Here is a 14,603-nt window from a genome sequence, read left to right on the forward strand (position 1 = left end):
ATATATCCTCGTGCCCTGCTGATCCTTGACCGAATCCTCGGTCACGCGATTACCTGTCCCCTTAGGGGCTGTTTGGTTCCTGTTTTTTGGGTGGTAAAAGTGGAGAAAGCTGTCAAAAATGTCAGCTTTTTGGCAGCTTTCCCCCAAAATCACCTCTTAAAAAGGTGATTTTGGGGGAAAGCTGCCAAAAAGCTAACATTTTTGGCAGCTTTCTCCTTTTTTACCACCCAAAATAACCTATTCAAACAGCCCCTTAGTGAATATGATGAGGTAATGAGGCGAATCCCCTTCTGGATGCAGAGATCAAACCTGAGGCTCAGCGGGGCAGTTGAGTGAGCTAGCCAAGGTTCCCTTATCACAAAAAAAAAAAAAAAAAAAAAAAAAAAAAAAAAAAAAAAAAAAAAAAAAAAAAAAAAAAAAAAAACTAAGCATAAAATCAATCAGGTCATCCTATAGTCCTTTGAATCCAAATATCCTTGGTTGTGTATCTTTTACCATAGAAGTATGGAAGACCAAGTTGCATTACAAGTACATCATGCTTACATGGAAGCCAAATACAGCCATCGTCGAAAATCGTCAATTTAATACAGATTTAAAGCATCTTCATACAGGCTTTTCATTCATGAAGAACTAATACAAGAATCCATCACTTTGCCCATTTGCAATTCGCCAAGCTGTTGAAAAACGACCAGCCCAAAATAAGTATTACATTTTCAAAATTTAATACCGATAAATGTGATTACTATACATATGTGCCGTCATATTCAGGTATTGAGGCATAGCTTCTCCTCTTCTGTTGAATGTAAACACCGAAATCCCACCATTGTTTATGTCAATTGCCCAAAACCTGCACCATCATCATCACAATTTTTACTTGATGTTCAGAGAACTAATTGTACTACAAAAATGTGCCATCACACATTGACCATCTACCAACACCCCCCACCACACAAGCGTTCTCGTTGCGTATATAGTCAATTACTTGATTCTGTTTAACTTGGCACTTGTAGCAGAAACACAGTTCCTCCACCACTATAAAACCTATGAAGTGTGCACACAGAACATATATGGACAGAATAATGAGGTGGGACATTTGACACGGAGTACAGAAAAATGTGTAGAAAGAAAGGACACATGAGCACAGATATATTATGCACATAACAAGAAGTTAAATCTAATAATATGATTTGATTAGGCCATCTTGCAATGCATTTTAACGTGAAAACGAAGTTTCAGAATGGAACGTCTAGGTGTTTCCAACAATATTCATGGAGTGTCGTGCTTTGAAAAATGTCGATGACAAGTAAGGAAACCATAAAGAAGTTTTATACATTATAGTGCAAAACTACTCGACAAGAAAAACTAAACAAAGAAGTCAAACATTTCATTGCATTATCAATATTAAGGTACCTTTCAGGTCTGAGTCCAAGTGCTGTGCAGATGAACACCCTAAGAATTGACTTGTCAATGACAACCAAAATGTTTTCCACCTAATGATAATCCTAAGAAGCAATTTGGAGTTAGTACAACCAATGTAAAATCGTTCAGAGAGTCAAATCAAATGCATAAAGCATAGACAGATAGGACTCAATTACTGGTGTGGATAAAATCTCCCTCCAAGTCTCTCCAGCCCTTACCCATAACTCCCGTAACACTAAAATTTGATGGATCTTCTCTCCATGCAGTATACAACTCTGGATATTTCTTCTTAGCATCCGCTGCCTCCAAATTCTAAGTATGATTACAGAGTCCACCATCAAGAAATAGCCAAACAACGGCAAATGAGTAAGTGGGAAATAACTAGGCCATACCATTAGTCATGTCTTCGAGAAAAAACAGATATGCCTCTTTTAAGGTATCAAAGAAAACCAGAGGTTTTTCCCTGGCGTGCCATATCAATTCTGCAGTTGACTGCATGAAACATCGGGTTCAATATGAATGATGCTATACAAGACAACTTCTGAGCAAACTGCATTACTTTGTATATGAGCTGAGAAATGAGAAGAGTCGTCATGAATGATGAGGTTTGGTAACAAGGACCTGAAACCTTTGCACGTGAAATTAGGCTTGAATAGCAGAGATCAAAGTTTATGCTGATCAAGGCATTCCGGCATTTCTTAGCTTGTTTAGCTCCGACTTCTGTTAATACGGGCAAGTTAGAACTTCCCTGGACAAAGCATGTATCAGTTAAATCACTACTTTGTATCTAGAGAATACAAACTGATAATTGCCTCTATTACTCACAGCTATGCTATTCAGTGTCATATCAACTGTTGAAAGTCAGAAAAATGTCAATGATGATCATATTAACAACTGAGCAATCCGCTTTTCTTGCATAATGTTATGTAATATGTTTGTCCATCTTGCTAGTTGTTATTTCATTCACAATTACTACATACCAATGTTTGATTGTCTTCATCATTGATATGTATTTCCTTTTTATGATTATTACAGAACTAGTGTTTAGACCCGTGCAAAGCACAGTTTCTAAAGATTTTCTGTAAATATTGAACATGTTACCAAAATAAAGTTTTAGTAAGGAAATAAACTAAATATACTTAATCATGATATTTGATATTTAACCACGTGCATAAAACCTACTTTCTTTAAAATATACTTAATCATGATATTTGACCACGTGCATTGCATGTGCATAAAGATTTTTTGGGGGTCATCCATAATTTGGGTGTAGAGGAGAAGGAAAAACCGACGTGGGGGTTACAGGTTGGCATATTTGTAGTATTTGGTTATTTTTAAAAGACGTTGGAGTATTTTTAGGGGAATAAGGAGATACAGGCTGACATATTTGTAGCAGTTGGTTATTTTTTAAAAGACGTGACTCGGCCCATGCTAAGCAAAGGCGCATTTCTTTTTCAATTTTTAATAAAATTGTTTTATTTGGATTTTCAAAATCTTCTTTAATATTGTTAGGTTTATAAATTCGTTTAAAATTTTGCATGGTAGAAATATGATAATAAGGAGTATTCTTTAATATTGTTAGGTTTATAAATTCGTTTAAAATTTTGCATGGTAGAAATATGATAATAAGGAGTACTATATATTGTTATTTAAATTCGTTTAAAATTTTGCATGGTAGAAATATGATAATAAGGAGTACTATATATTGTTATTAGCATCGTATTAAAAAATATAATACATCCATCCATGATAGGTTAGAAAATATAAAGAATTAAAGTATTGAAATACTTAATGTACTTATATTCTGTGGAGTTTAATGTTTCATTTAATTTTAGATTTCTAATGACGAAATTTGTTTAGCAACAGATAACAACCTAAATACTTAAATGACGTTATTATTATTATGTCACATTTATTGACTAACCTCTTTCACCTCTCGTAGGGTTTGATATTTCTTAAGATAGTTTGCCACAATATCCAGAAATGTTAACTTGCACATTAAATGATATCAAATAATTAGATAGATGTACTATGATGTGTGCAATATATCTAATATGTCTCAATTATAGATAAAAAGCTCAGGAAATCACATTAGGCTGCGTTTGAAAACTTGGATTTGGGCCCTGGTCCATGACATTTCAAATCCAAATCTCTAGTTTGGGCCTCAAATTAGGCTGAGATTTCAAAATCAATTATTTTAAAAAGGAGATTTTGAAAGCCCAAATGCACGAATTTGAAATCCCATCCTGCCCCTTCGTATTTACCATATCCCGATCCCGACTCCTCCTCTCTCTTATATCTCAGTCTCGATCCCGACTCCTCTCTCTCGTTTCTCAGTCGCGATCTCGAATCTCTCTCTCAACGCAGGTATCTCTCCTCTCCCCTTGGTATCTCTCCTCCCCTTCTCTCTCGTCAAAACCCTAGATCTGATATAGGGTTTCGGTCTCCCCCTTTCTCCTCTGTCCCCCTTCCATTGAAACCCTAGATCTGATCTAGGGTTTAGGTCGTGATCTTCGCGGCTTAAACCCTAGATCAGAGCTAACACTCGATGTTATTTGAACAATATTTTTAACCGAATATTTTTAATTTTTTGATGATTTCTTATGAATGCATTAGGGTTTGGTGATTTTTTGATGATTTCATTATGAATGCATTAGGGTTTGGTATTTTTAATTGAATATTTGGTCATTTTTAATTTATGTCTATGTTCATTGCGTTCTAGTGGGGGTGGGGATTAAGTACTTAAGTTAGCCTTACATTGTTATACTTCAGATTATTGATCCCTGAGTAGCTAAAAAAAGATTTGTCTATAAGCAGTGATGAAATTAAGGCCTATAGTAGAACTTTTTCATTGATAGTATACTTCAGGCAATCATTGATCCATAGAGGTTTATGAGCAGGCCTATAGTAGAACTTTTTCATTGATAGTATACTTCAGGCAATCATTGATCCATAGAGGTTTATGAGCAAGATACCTCAGGACACATCATTTTGATAGTATACTTCAGGCAATCATTGATCCATAGAGGTTTATGAGCAAGATACCTCAGGACACATCATTTTTCTTTGAACATACCTAACTGTGAACATAGCTAATGCACTTAAGCTTGATACAGAGCACTCTCCTTTAGGTACCTGCATTTACATGTTGAGCTTTGAAATTATCACATTTGAAACAAATGAAAGTGGAAGCTCTTTAAAGAAACATCTTCCTAGAGCATCAACTAGTGGTGAGACAAGTTCAAAGAAACAAAAGAAGAGGGTTAAAATGGTTGATTCACTTACAGTGATGACAGCTTCTGTGAGTGAGTATTTTAATGAGAGAAAGGAGGAAGTAGTAAGAAAACCACCAACCGAAGAGGAGATTCATCAAGTGGTCTCAAATATACCCAACTTAAGTCGCATTCAAGTGTTCAATGCATTTGATAAGATAATGGATAGCAACCCGAAAAAGTTTTATTTGTCGAAGTCACTTCCTGATGATGAAAAAAGAGATTTTAGTCTTTTTATTCTTAAGGAGTAGTTTCTAGTTGGATAACAAGAACCCCCAAATCTTTGAACCCATTCGAGTAAGTTCTCTCTTGAATTTTTTTTCCTTTTTAGGCATATTTAACTCCCATTATTTTGTCATTTATGTTAGGATGCACACTTATAGTTGGATAACCAATACCCGCACAGGTCTCCATATGCTTTTATGCTTATCTTATTCAGTTTCACTTATTCGACATTTTGGTTTAATTTGTTAACTTGTTAGCTTGATTAAAAAAATTATTGATCTGCTCATTTTCTTTGTAGGTTTTGGGCTCATATAGTGATGGTATATGCCTTTTTATTTTGGACTTGCCGTGTTCTACTTAAAGAGTATGAGATAGTTGCATCAATGAGATTGCATTTTCTTGCTACAAAAAAACACCGTCCAGATCAGTTTATTGTATGCTCTCAGATTGATACTTTCAAAAAGAATTTACATGCTTACTCTTTTGTTGCTGCGGATAGGGTTTAGCATACGAGCACTTCTGAATTCTCAGTTGTAATTTCTTTACATCGAGGATACTTCTCTTCTCACATGCTATTCATTTTGCAACTCTTTGTATTTTTTCTTATTAACATTTCTCTTGGTATATATCAAAGACCAAATTAACTATGTAATTGTCAGTTGTACCTACTCTGTTTATATAAGATGATGTTTGAGCATGGCTTATGGGTTGAAATCAAGGTTTACAGAGCTACATTTTTAATGCACAACACATGAAACTGTTACTTATTTGCTCTGATATCAACTTATTCTCACTTTGAATATGTGTGAAATATGAAACAAGCCTCAAGTATTTTCTAGCCTGGATATCTGTGAAATATACAATGGTAATGTATTATTTAGATGTTTTTTTGTAAGATATATGTTTGTAGAGTTTTCTTCATTATCATTTTGTTGAAAGTCTTGCAAGTTATGGTGGGTAATGAATTTGAAAACTTAGCAAATGTAGCTATCATCGTCAAAATTAACTAAATTTGTGTTTTTTGGTTACTATTTTACACATCTCCATTGCATTTGATGTAAACAAGACGGGTTAAAAGAATAAAGTTTTATCAATTTTAAATTCAAATTCATGTATAATAAAGTACCCAAGCACCAAATTTTAAAATCAAAGATTACAAATCCTTTTATTAATAAAGATATCCAAACAAAAGATTTCTTAAATCATGGATTTCAAATCCTAAATTTAAAATCCCTTGATTTTAAATCAACTTCCCAAATCCAAATCAAAGTTCTCAAACGCAACCTTAATGAACAATTGTAATAACAAATCCTATGATGTGTGCAATAGATCTAATATGTGTCGATTTTAGATAAAATTGACAGGAAATCAAAAAATTAACAAACTTAGTATAAAAATTATGCTTTCCAACTAATATTATTACGACTATAACTTTGTAAGGCAAGATACTAATAATAATAAATAAATGTACCGTAAAAGTATTTACTACATGAATTTTTGCTTGGCATTTATGATAGATATTCCAATGCATTTGTAAAAGTATTTACTACATGAATTTTTGCTTGGCATTTATGATAGATATTCCAATGCATTTATTGTGCATAATTAGTAGAAAATCATGAATTTTTGCTTGGCATTTATGATAGATATTCCAATGCATTTATTGTGCATAATTAGTAGAAAAATATATCTATGTAAAAACAATATACAATAAGTTTTACCTCTTTATCTTTCCTTGAGAAGGTTGAAGAAGAGACAATAGTTAAACATTAGTTTTAGTTTTATTGCTAATTTTAGGAGGTGGAAGTTATTATAATGGGATGTTAGAGAGGAGAATAGTGGGTGTAGGTATGGACCGGAGGAAGTTATTTAGGGGGAAAATAAGGCTAAAAAGGATACAAAAATTAAGTGAAACTATCAAATTAAACCATCAACGCTTCAAAATTTTAGATAGAAGTGAAACCAATACTGATTGCACTACATAATTAAGTTACATATAGATAATATAAGACAAATCTATTTGACAATGCATTTGTATCATTGACTAATTCTTGCAATTTATAACTCCATACGGAATTTAATCAAAATTTAATCCAAATTGTATCAAATCTAAAGGCAACAGGTAGCCTTACATGAGGATCAAACTAGAAAAATATTTAGGTTTTCGATTCGACCTTATGGAACAGCGAGGACGATAATGGAACAGCGAGGATAGGCGACGGTGGACTGGGCGTGCTAGTTCTGCTCGTGGAGGAACGCGTCGGAGAGGGGGCGGAAGAGCAAGGAGGAGACGACGACGGGGTTAGAGGCGGCGAGGGATATGATAGTGTCCACGATGACAGATCTGACGGAGGAGTCTGAGTCGCGGAGGCGGTGCAGGGAGGCGGAGAGGAGGTGGGGGAGGAAGGACATGACAGCGGATGTTTGAGAATTTGAGAATGGAGGTATCAGATTTGGCAGAGTAGTGGGTGTAGGTATGGACCGGAGGAAGTTATTTAGGGGGAAAATAAGGCTGAAAAGACGTGAGTATTTTTATGAGGTGAAAGTTATTATAATGGGATGTTAGCGAGGAGAGTAGTGGGTGTAGGTATGGACCGGACGAAGTTATTTAGGGGGAAAATAAGGCTGAAAAGACGTGGGAGTATTTTTAGGGGAATAAAATTTATTTTTAAAAATAATCTGATTGGCCCAAAGAATTTTTACTGTTCATTCATTGTTCTCTTTTAGTTAAAAGTAGTAGATAGCTGCGAGCCGCTCTTCTAACTTAGTGCCTTGCACTTTGTCAGGCGATGAAGGTTACTAAGACGAACAGCTTTTGGCGCCTCAAGAGCTCGCCTTAGCACCTCATGACCTTACCTTAGCGCCTCAAGCGTCGCGCTTACCTAGCATGTGATGCAAGACACATGATGTTTGTCTCTAGTTTAGAATTTTGAGGGCGTGAAAGGTGTTCGATAAAGTGAAGTTTGTTTTTGTTATTGAATTTGTGTTACTTTTTTCTTGGTCAATCTTTTACCATTTTACTCGTAATGTACTTTATTATCTATGTCATTTTGTGGACATACCACAATTTAAACATTAAGGTTCAAAATTTCCTGCTTAATAATCTGTGTTAGCAGTACTAGTTAATATTACTATTCAATATTTATAATTTACTTATTATTTCATTTAGATGGTTTATAAATTATTAGATTCGTGACTTTGAAAACATGATATTGTTTAATTTGTCTCGTTGCTAATTATTGTTATTTGCATATTATTTATAATTTTTATGAATTTTTTTAAATATTTATCACCTTGGTTTCAAGCGATCGCCTTTTTTTCGCCCCTCGCTTTAGTCAACATAGGACCTCATTGCCTTGACTTCGCCTTTTGCTTTTAAAACACTGGTTGGATGATAATAAGCATTGTGGCTCTCATTTAAAATGGACCTTAATTATTGGGATATATATCTTTTTTTTTCAAATTCATAAATAATTTATTTCATTTCTGGCGCACTATCATATTTTTTTGAAAAAGAAATTGTAATGGCATTGCTTCTTCACACAAGTGGCTTATGTGTGACTGGTGGCCGACGCCTCCTACTTGTTCAGGGTAGGGGGACATTTTTTATTTTTTCAATATTTCAGAATTATATTGTTTCTTAATCAATTTGAATTTTTTGTTATATATTACACTAATAAATAGCCATAACTCATATTGAACTTACCTAACAAAAAGGGAATTAATTTATGAATGTAATGACATAAAAGTTTTTCTAGACCATTTTCTAAATTCTTTACTGTCAATGATATAAGGTTATATTATTTTTGAAGTAAAAAAAACGAATTTGTGTACATATATTATTTTATCTGACCTACATTATACGATGCTAAATGCAATTTTATAATTCTTAAAACTATCTTCTTTAAGGAAGTGATTCTAGATACACCATCAGGATAGTATCGTAACCATGTTAATGAAATTATGTATTTTAACAAGGTCAATAAGGAACAGCCGACCTGAACTCTGCTGTCTGCATTCCATGAGCTGAGCCCATGTCATACAAGAGTAGCCTTTTTGGACGAAGATATGAGCTCATCAGCTAGTGGTCATTGTTTTAAATATCGGCCGATAATCGATATTATCGGTCCAGTTATCGGATTTTTGAGCTCTCCGCTAGGATAAATTGGTTTTGTAATCGGTTATCGTTTTGGAGAGATTATCGACGAGTTATCGGCGTTATCGGCACTTATCGGCCGATAAGTAAGGCTAAATTATCGAGATTATCGGGATTATCGGTCAGGCATTTTGAGTTGAGTTGTTGAATTTTTAAAACCCGACCCGACCCGTTTTGTTAATAATATGAAACTTAAAACTCGAAACTTTGTGAATTCGACCTTCAAACCCTAACTTCGTCTCTGGCGGCTGCTCCTTTCTCGTAGGGCGCTTCCTCCGTTATCTTCATCTCATGTTCTCTGCGCCTCTTCGTCACTCGCCTTCGTGAACTTCAACCGTGAACTTCGTCGCTCGCCTACCCTCTGTCAACCATATTTTTTTTGTCCGGAAACATGGCTATATACACATGCTGTGAGCTTTCCTTCTCTTGTAATTTCTTCACGCACGCACTTTCTCTTTTGAGTAATATCAGTTATATAACTATTCTTTTATCATACTTTGTTTTTCTGTTTTTCCTGTAACAGAGACTTATATAAGAAATTAGTGAATAAATTGTACATACTTTGCTTTTCTGTTTTGGTATGTTTATATTTCATTAAGCATGGTTAGATTATATTTTTTAGTTGTTATATTATATATATACACCATCCAGTATATTGCTCCGATAAATACTACTTATCCCCGATATATCCCCGATTTTCGCTATCCGATAAGGATTTTGGCCGTCCGATAAATCCCGATAACCAATATTTAAAACCTTGCTAGTGGTATGCTTGCCCCTTTAAAATCATATGCGCTGCCAGTCATAGGACCATGATCCTTAACTTGATCTTCTGTAGCTATGTTGGACAAGCTATTCCCTACTCTGAATATAAATTTACCTGATTTGTCAACAAGCATTTTTTATGGATCAAGTGCTAGGTTGCTTAGCAACATGAGCACATAGGTGGACTTCATACTTAATCATGGAAGGGAGAAGCTCATAGTTCGTACAGAGAGAAAAGGAACCATTTACAACACTTTTGTAACCTTACATCATTTTTATATGATTGAACATGCAAACTGCTGCATACGATTGTCAATTACATGGTTGCTAAACATCAAGAATGAAGTGAAACAAAATGTATGCAATATTCTTAACATTAGTAACTTATTTAATGAATAGATTAACAAAACTACCTGGTAAGATCTAGCAAAATTGGACAAGAAATTCTCCATTAAATATATTACCCTATGTTCTCCATAGGGATATGAGCCAATATAACTTTCAAAAGATATAACTATTGAAATGGGCATAAAGGAATGGTGCGACAATGATAACCCCACATGTCAAGTAAAACTGTTAAATCCATCTGTTTTTATATGCAATATAGATTGGGTACACACCATGCAACCTAGCCCGAGAGTGATGCGGTCATCTATGATCAGTCTTGACACTATTCTCAAAAAATATCATTTTCAGAGGTAACAGATTTGTTAAATACATGTAAGCTAATATCTCCATTACTATTTTTTCACATCTACTAGTATATTTCTTTGTTATGCACAGAGGACCTGATTTAGTCATGGTCGATCATAGCCTAGGGCATACTCAATGGACACCTGATGATGAGCGTATGATCGCCATGGTAGCATGAGCTGGTTTTCTTACATGCTCCAAGCTAAGATGGATGAAATTAGATAGGCCGCTTCTTAGTGCTTTGATAGATAGATGGTTTCCATCTGCGTCTCGGAGAGTCGATCATTACACTTCAAGACGTATCAGTCATACTAGGTCTCCGCATAGATGATCCGCGTATTATAGGCACAGATAGACATGCATGGTGAAGAGTTTGTGATGATTTGTTAGGAATATCTTCACCCTCGTTGACCGGAGGGAATATCAGATTGAAGTGGTTGAAAGAGGCTTTCTCTGACCCGCTGCTAGCTGATGCATCACAGGTCATGATCGAGCACCATACACGTGCATATATTTTGCACATGATTGGGACGATTCTTTTTCCCGATTCTAGTAAATATAAAGTATATTTGAGGTATGTGAATTTTTTGAAAGTTTAAATAACTACACTGGAGACTTGACCTTGTCTTAAGTGTATTTTTTAAAAGTGCCTAGGTGGTTACCACTCCTTGAGGACTTAGACACTTGCGACACACTATCATGGGGTAGTGCTGTTTTAGCATACATGTATCGAGAAATGTCAAATGTGGCTTTGGTGCAATATAAAGAGCTCAAGGGGTGTCTTACTTTGTTACAAGTTTGGGTGTGGGAAAGACTTGTTCTAAGACCGAGTATGAGAGATTTGAGTTTTAGACGGACACCATCGCTTGGATGTAGGCAAACACTTCTGAATCTAGCTAATGCATTAATATTTTCCAATTTTTTTGCGCATTATGATGGTCTTAACGTTATCGTTTTCTTAGTCCATTCACCCTAAGGAATGAGGTAGGTGATTTGTTAATGAGTTAAGGACAATGGTCATAACTTGCCTCATAACTTTATCTCAATCAAATCATTACAATCTAGACTCAACTTTGAAGTCTATAGAAATGGAACGTCCAGAAATATTATGACAAGACCATAGCAAGACAGGTAGACTTTTACAGAAACGAGCTTGACCACATGAAGCTTTTTCAGGTTTTGAGTTTGACTTCAAGAAAATTCAATCTTAGATGAAACAAAGAAAATTCAATCTTAGATGGAACAAGCACAAATCTAATTTACAAGATACTAATACGTGTTATGTTTTCTAGTCCTCCTGTGAGCCATATAATAAACTTCTACAGCTACCACCAATTTGCAAGGAAGGACAAGTAATATGGAGAGCAAGAGTTCCACTCATATGCTTTGAAATTGTAGAGATGTATTTGCTGGATCCTGTGCTTAGACAATTTGGTTTGACGCAACATGTTCCAGAAGAAGTAAAAAAATAGAGAGAAAGGTCAAGAAAGAAGGTCATCAGATAAACTGGGCAAATGCCCAGCATCAGTATATATACAGTCACAGATGGAATGATTGCCATTTATATATCGTAGTACCGGTTAATCCTCCTCTTCAGGAATCGGATTACATTACACGGTATTAGAGGATTACTCGAAGATAGATTATAAATGAGACCAATCCTCCACTCGATGTTGATCAACAACGTGCTCTACAAAAGAGATACATGCCCAGGAGTTTAGACGAATGAGAACTTGTAAGCTATTTGGATAGTAAGCGCAACACTTGTTTCGTATTAGTATAATTGCTTATACATGTAATTTTTTGACTTAATTGCAGATAAATGCTATTAATGATATTGAAGCCATTGCAAATGAGAGTCTATCACAATCAGTTAGAGATACAGCTCAAAGAGTACACACATCTCTTTATCAACGGGTAGTATGAAGGATTTGTAAAACTTTGAATCGAACCCATGAGGGTCTTCATAATGGTCGAGAGGTGATGGTTCAACCAAGTCAATAGAGACAACGAGGATCTTGTAGGAACGATGATGAGGCTGGGCCTTCACAACATGTTAGTGGCCTATCACAACCACACACAGAACCGGACAGTGAGCTCGTGTAAACTCAACTTCTTGTAGGGTGACGACGAACTTCTTGGGTAACCGGAGGGAGACAAACGAGATGGAGATGATTTTGTTGTTTCATAAATCTTAGAAGAGATTTTGTAGGTCCAGCCACTGATCTTTCGTTCTTGGCTTAGTGTGTAGAGTTGATGATGAAGGGATGACATTAGAACTCACGAGTCACGAGCCATATGTTTTATGCTACCAAATTTTTATATTCGAGATCTAACGACAAATTTGGGACTTGGGAATTGATCTATGTTACCCGGGTACTTCTATATTGAAGCCGTACCCGTACCGGACACGTACCCCACACTTTCCCGTACCCAAACTTCATGGATACTTCTTGAATATATGCATGCATTTATTACAACATGTACTCAATTATAAGATATATGTGTTAATTTAAAAACTTCTTGAATATATGCATGCATTTATTACAACATGTACTCAATTATAAGATATATGTGTTAATTTAAAACACTTGTCAAAGACTTCCTGGACGTAGAGCTTACACTTCATATCCGTCTTTTGAAACTAATGAGATACGGGTCAGGTTCGTTTCAGTCCATACCCAAGTTCAAAACTATATAATTAATGGGTCGTTTAGATGTCTAGTAAAAAAATGAGTAATTTACAATTCACGATAATCAATATGATAAAAGAAACTCAAGAATGTGATCGAAATTTTAATTCTAATGACCAATGAAGCGGGGAAAAATTATCTCATGTACATTATTAATTCAATATGTACATTATTAATTCAATATGTATATGTAGTCGTGTCCCCGTACCCTACATTTTACAGTTTTGTCGTGTCCCTTACCCGTACCCGCACCCGTACCAGTACCCGTGCCCGTTTTCATGCAACTTAGGAATTGATTAATCTTACTTGCTTCTCATGTTCATCTTCATCTTTCTCGTGTATCTAGCTTTGATGGTGGAATTAGTCCACTCGTTTTGAGATTTGATGCCTAATGGAAACTATTTATCGAACATATGGAAATTTGATGTAAAGTGTAGGTATAAGGTTTGTTTATATTAAGTTTTAGTTTACATCAAACCATCTCATATCTCCTTTTAGATTACCGTCTTTTGATTTTGTTTGAATTTTATTTGTTAGTCGTCAATTTCACTTGATTTTTTGCTGGAAGTAAAATTTGTCCAATTATCTAATGGAGTTATTTACATAATTTTTTAGCCCTTTAGTAAATGCAGAGAACTGTTTTGTTAGTAGTTTTTTTCCTTCCTGCATGCTAGGGCAGGGGAGATCTCTGTAACAAGCAGTGTAAGTACGGAAGAAGCAGGGGACATTGGCAAAGAGGAGCAACCAAAGACTAGAGTAAGACTGAACATTGTTTTTGTCACTTCTGAAGCAGCTCCATATTCAAAGATAGGAGTTTTGTGTGATGTCTATGGTTCCTTGCCTACATTCAGATAATAGCTCTGTGGGTGTGTTTTCAGGAAATCCACAGGACTATCAGTCCCGTAAATTTTATTTTTGCAAATTCCACAGGATTAGTAGTCACGTTTACTGTGTGTGCACGTTTTTGTGCAGGCCTAGCAAATAAATGAGACTATTAGTACTATGGATTTTGTTTCTGCAAGATTCATGGGACTAGCAGTCCTGTGAATTCTCAAGTCTGGGTTCACTTAACATTGGTATGCCTATTTTGTAGTGATAATTTTCATAAAACTCCCTCAACCTCACAAATATTGATATTAGTGGGTCAATTACTAAATACTTGTAGTTATTTCCTCAAATCCTTTAAATTTTTAAAAACTACTTCATCGAACTTAATATTACTCTATCGAATCTTTAGAGGTTTGGAATTTCCTTCTTAAATGTCCATAATTAGTTGAAATTAGTCCTTAAAAATATTTAGATTAGTTGAAATTAGTCCCTAAAATGTCTAAATATTTTGCAAATTACCCCTTAAATTTAAAACTAGTCTCCCAAACCTTT

At 35.1% G+C, this 14,603-nt stretch overlaps 1 pseudogene; it reads right to left on the bottom strand.

Annotated features, from left to right (window-relative positions):
* On the bottom strand, window positions 567-4,560 carry LOC109840907 (annotated as a pseudogene).

This window comes from Asparagus officinalis, chromosome 1 (assembly GCF_001876935.1).
Source record: "Asparagus officinalis chromosome 1, Aspof.V1, whole genome shotgun sequence".
NCBI lineage: Eukaryota > Viridiplantae > Streptophyta > Magnoliopsida > Asparagales > Asparagaceae > Asparagus > Asparagus officinalis.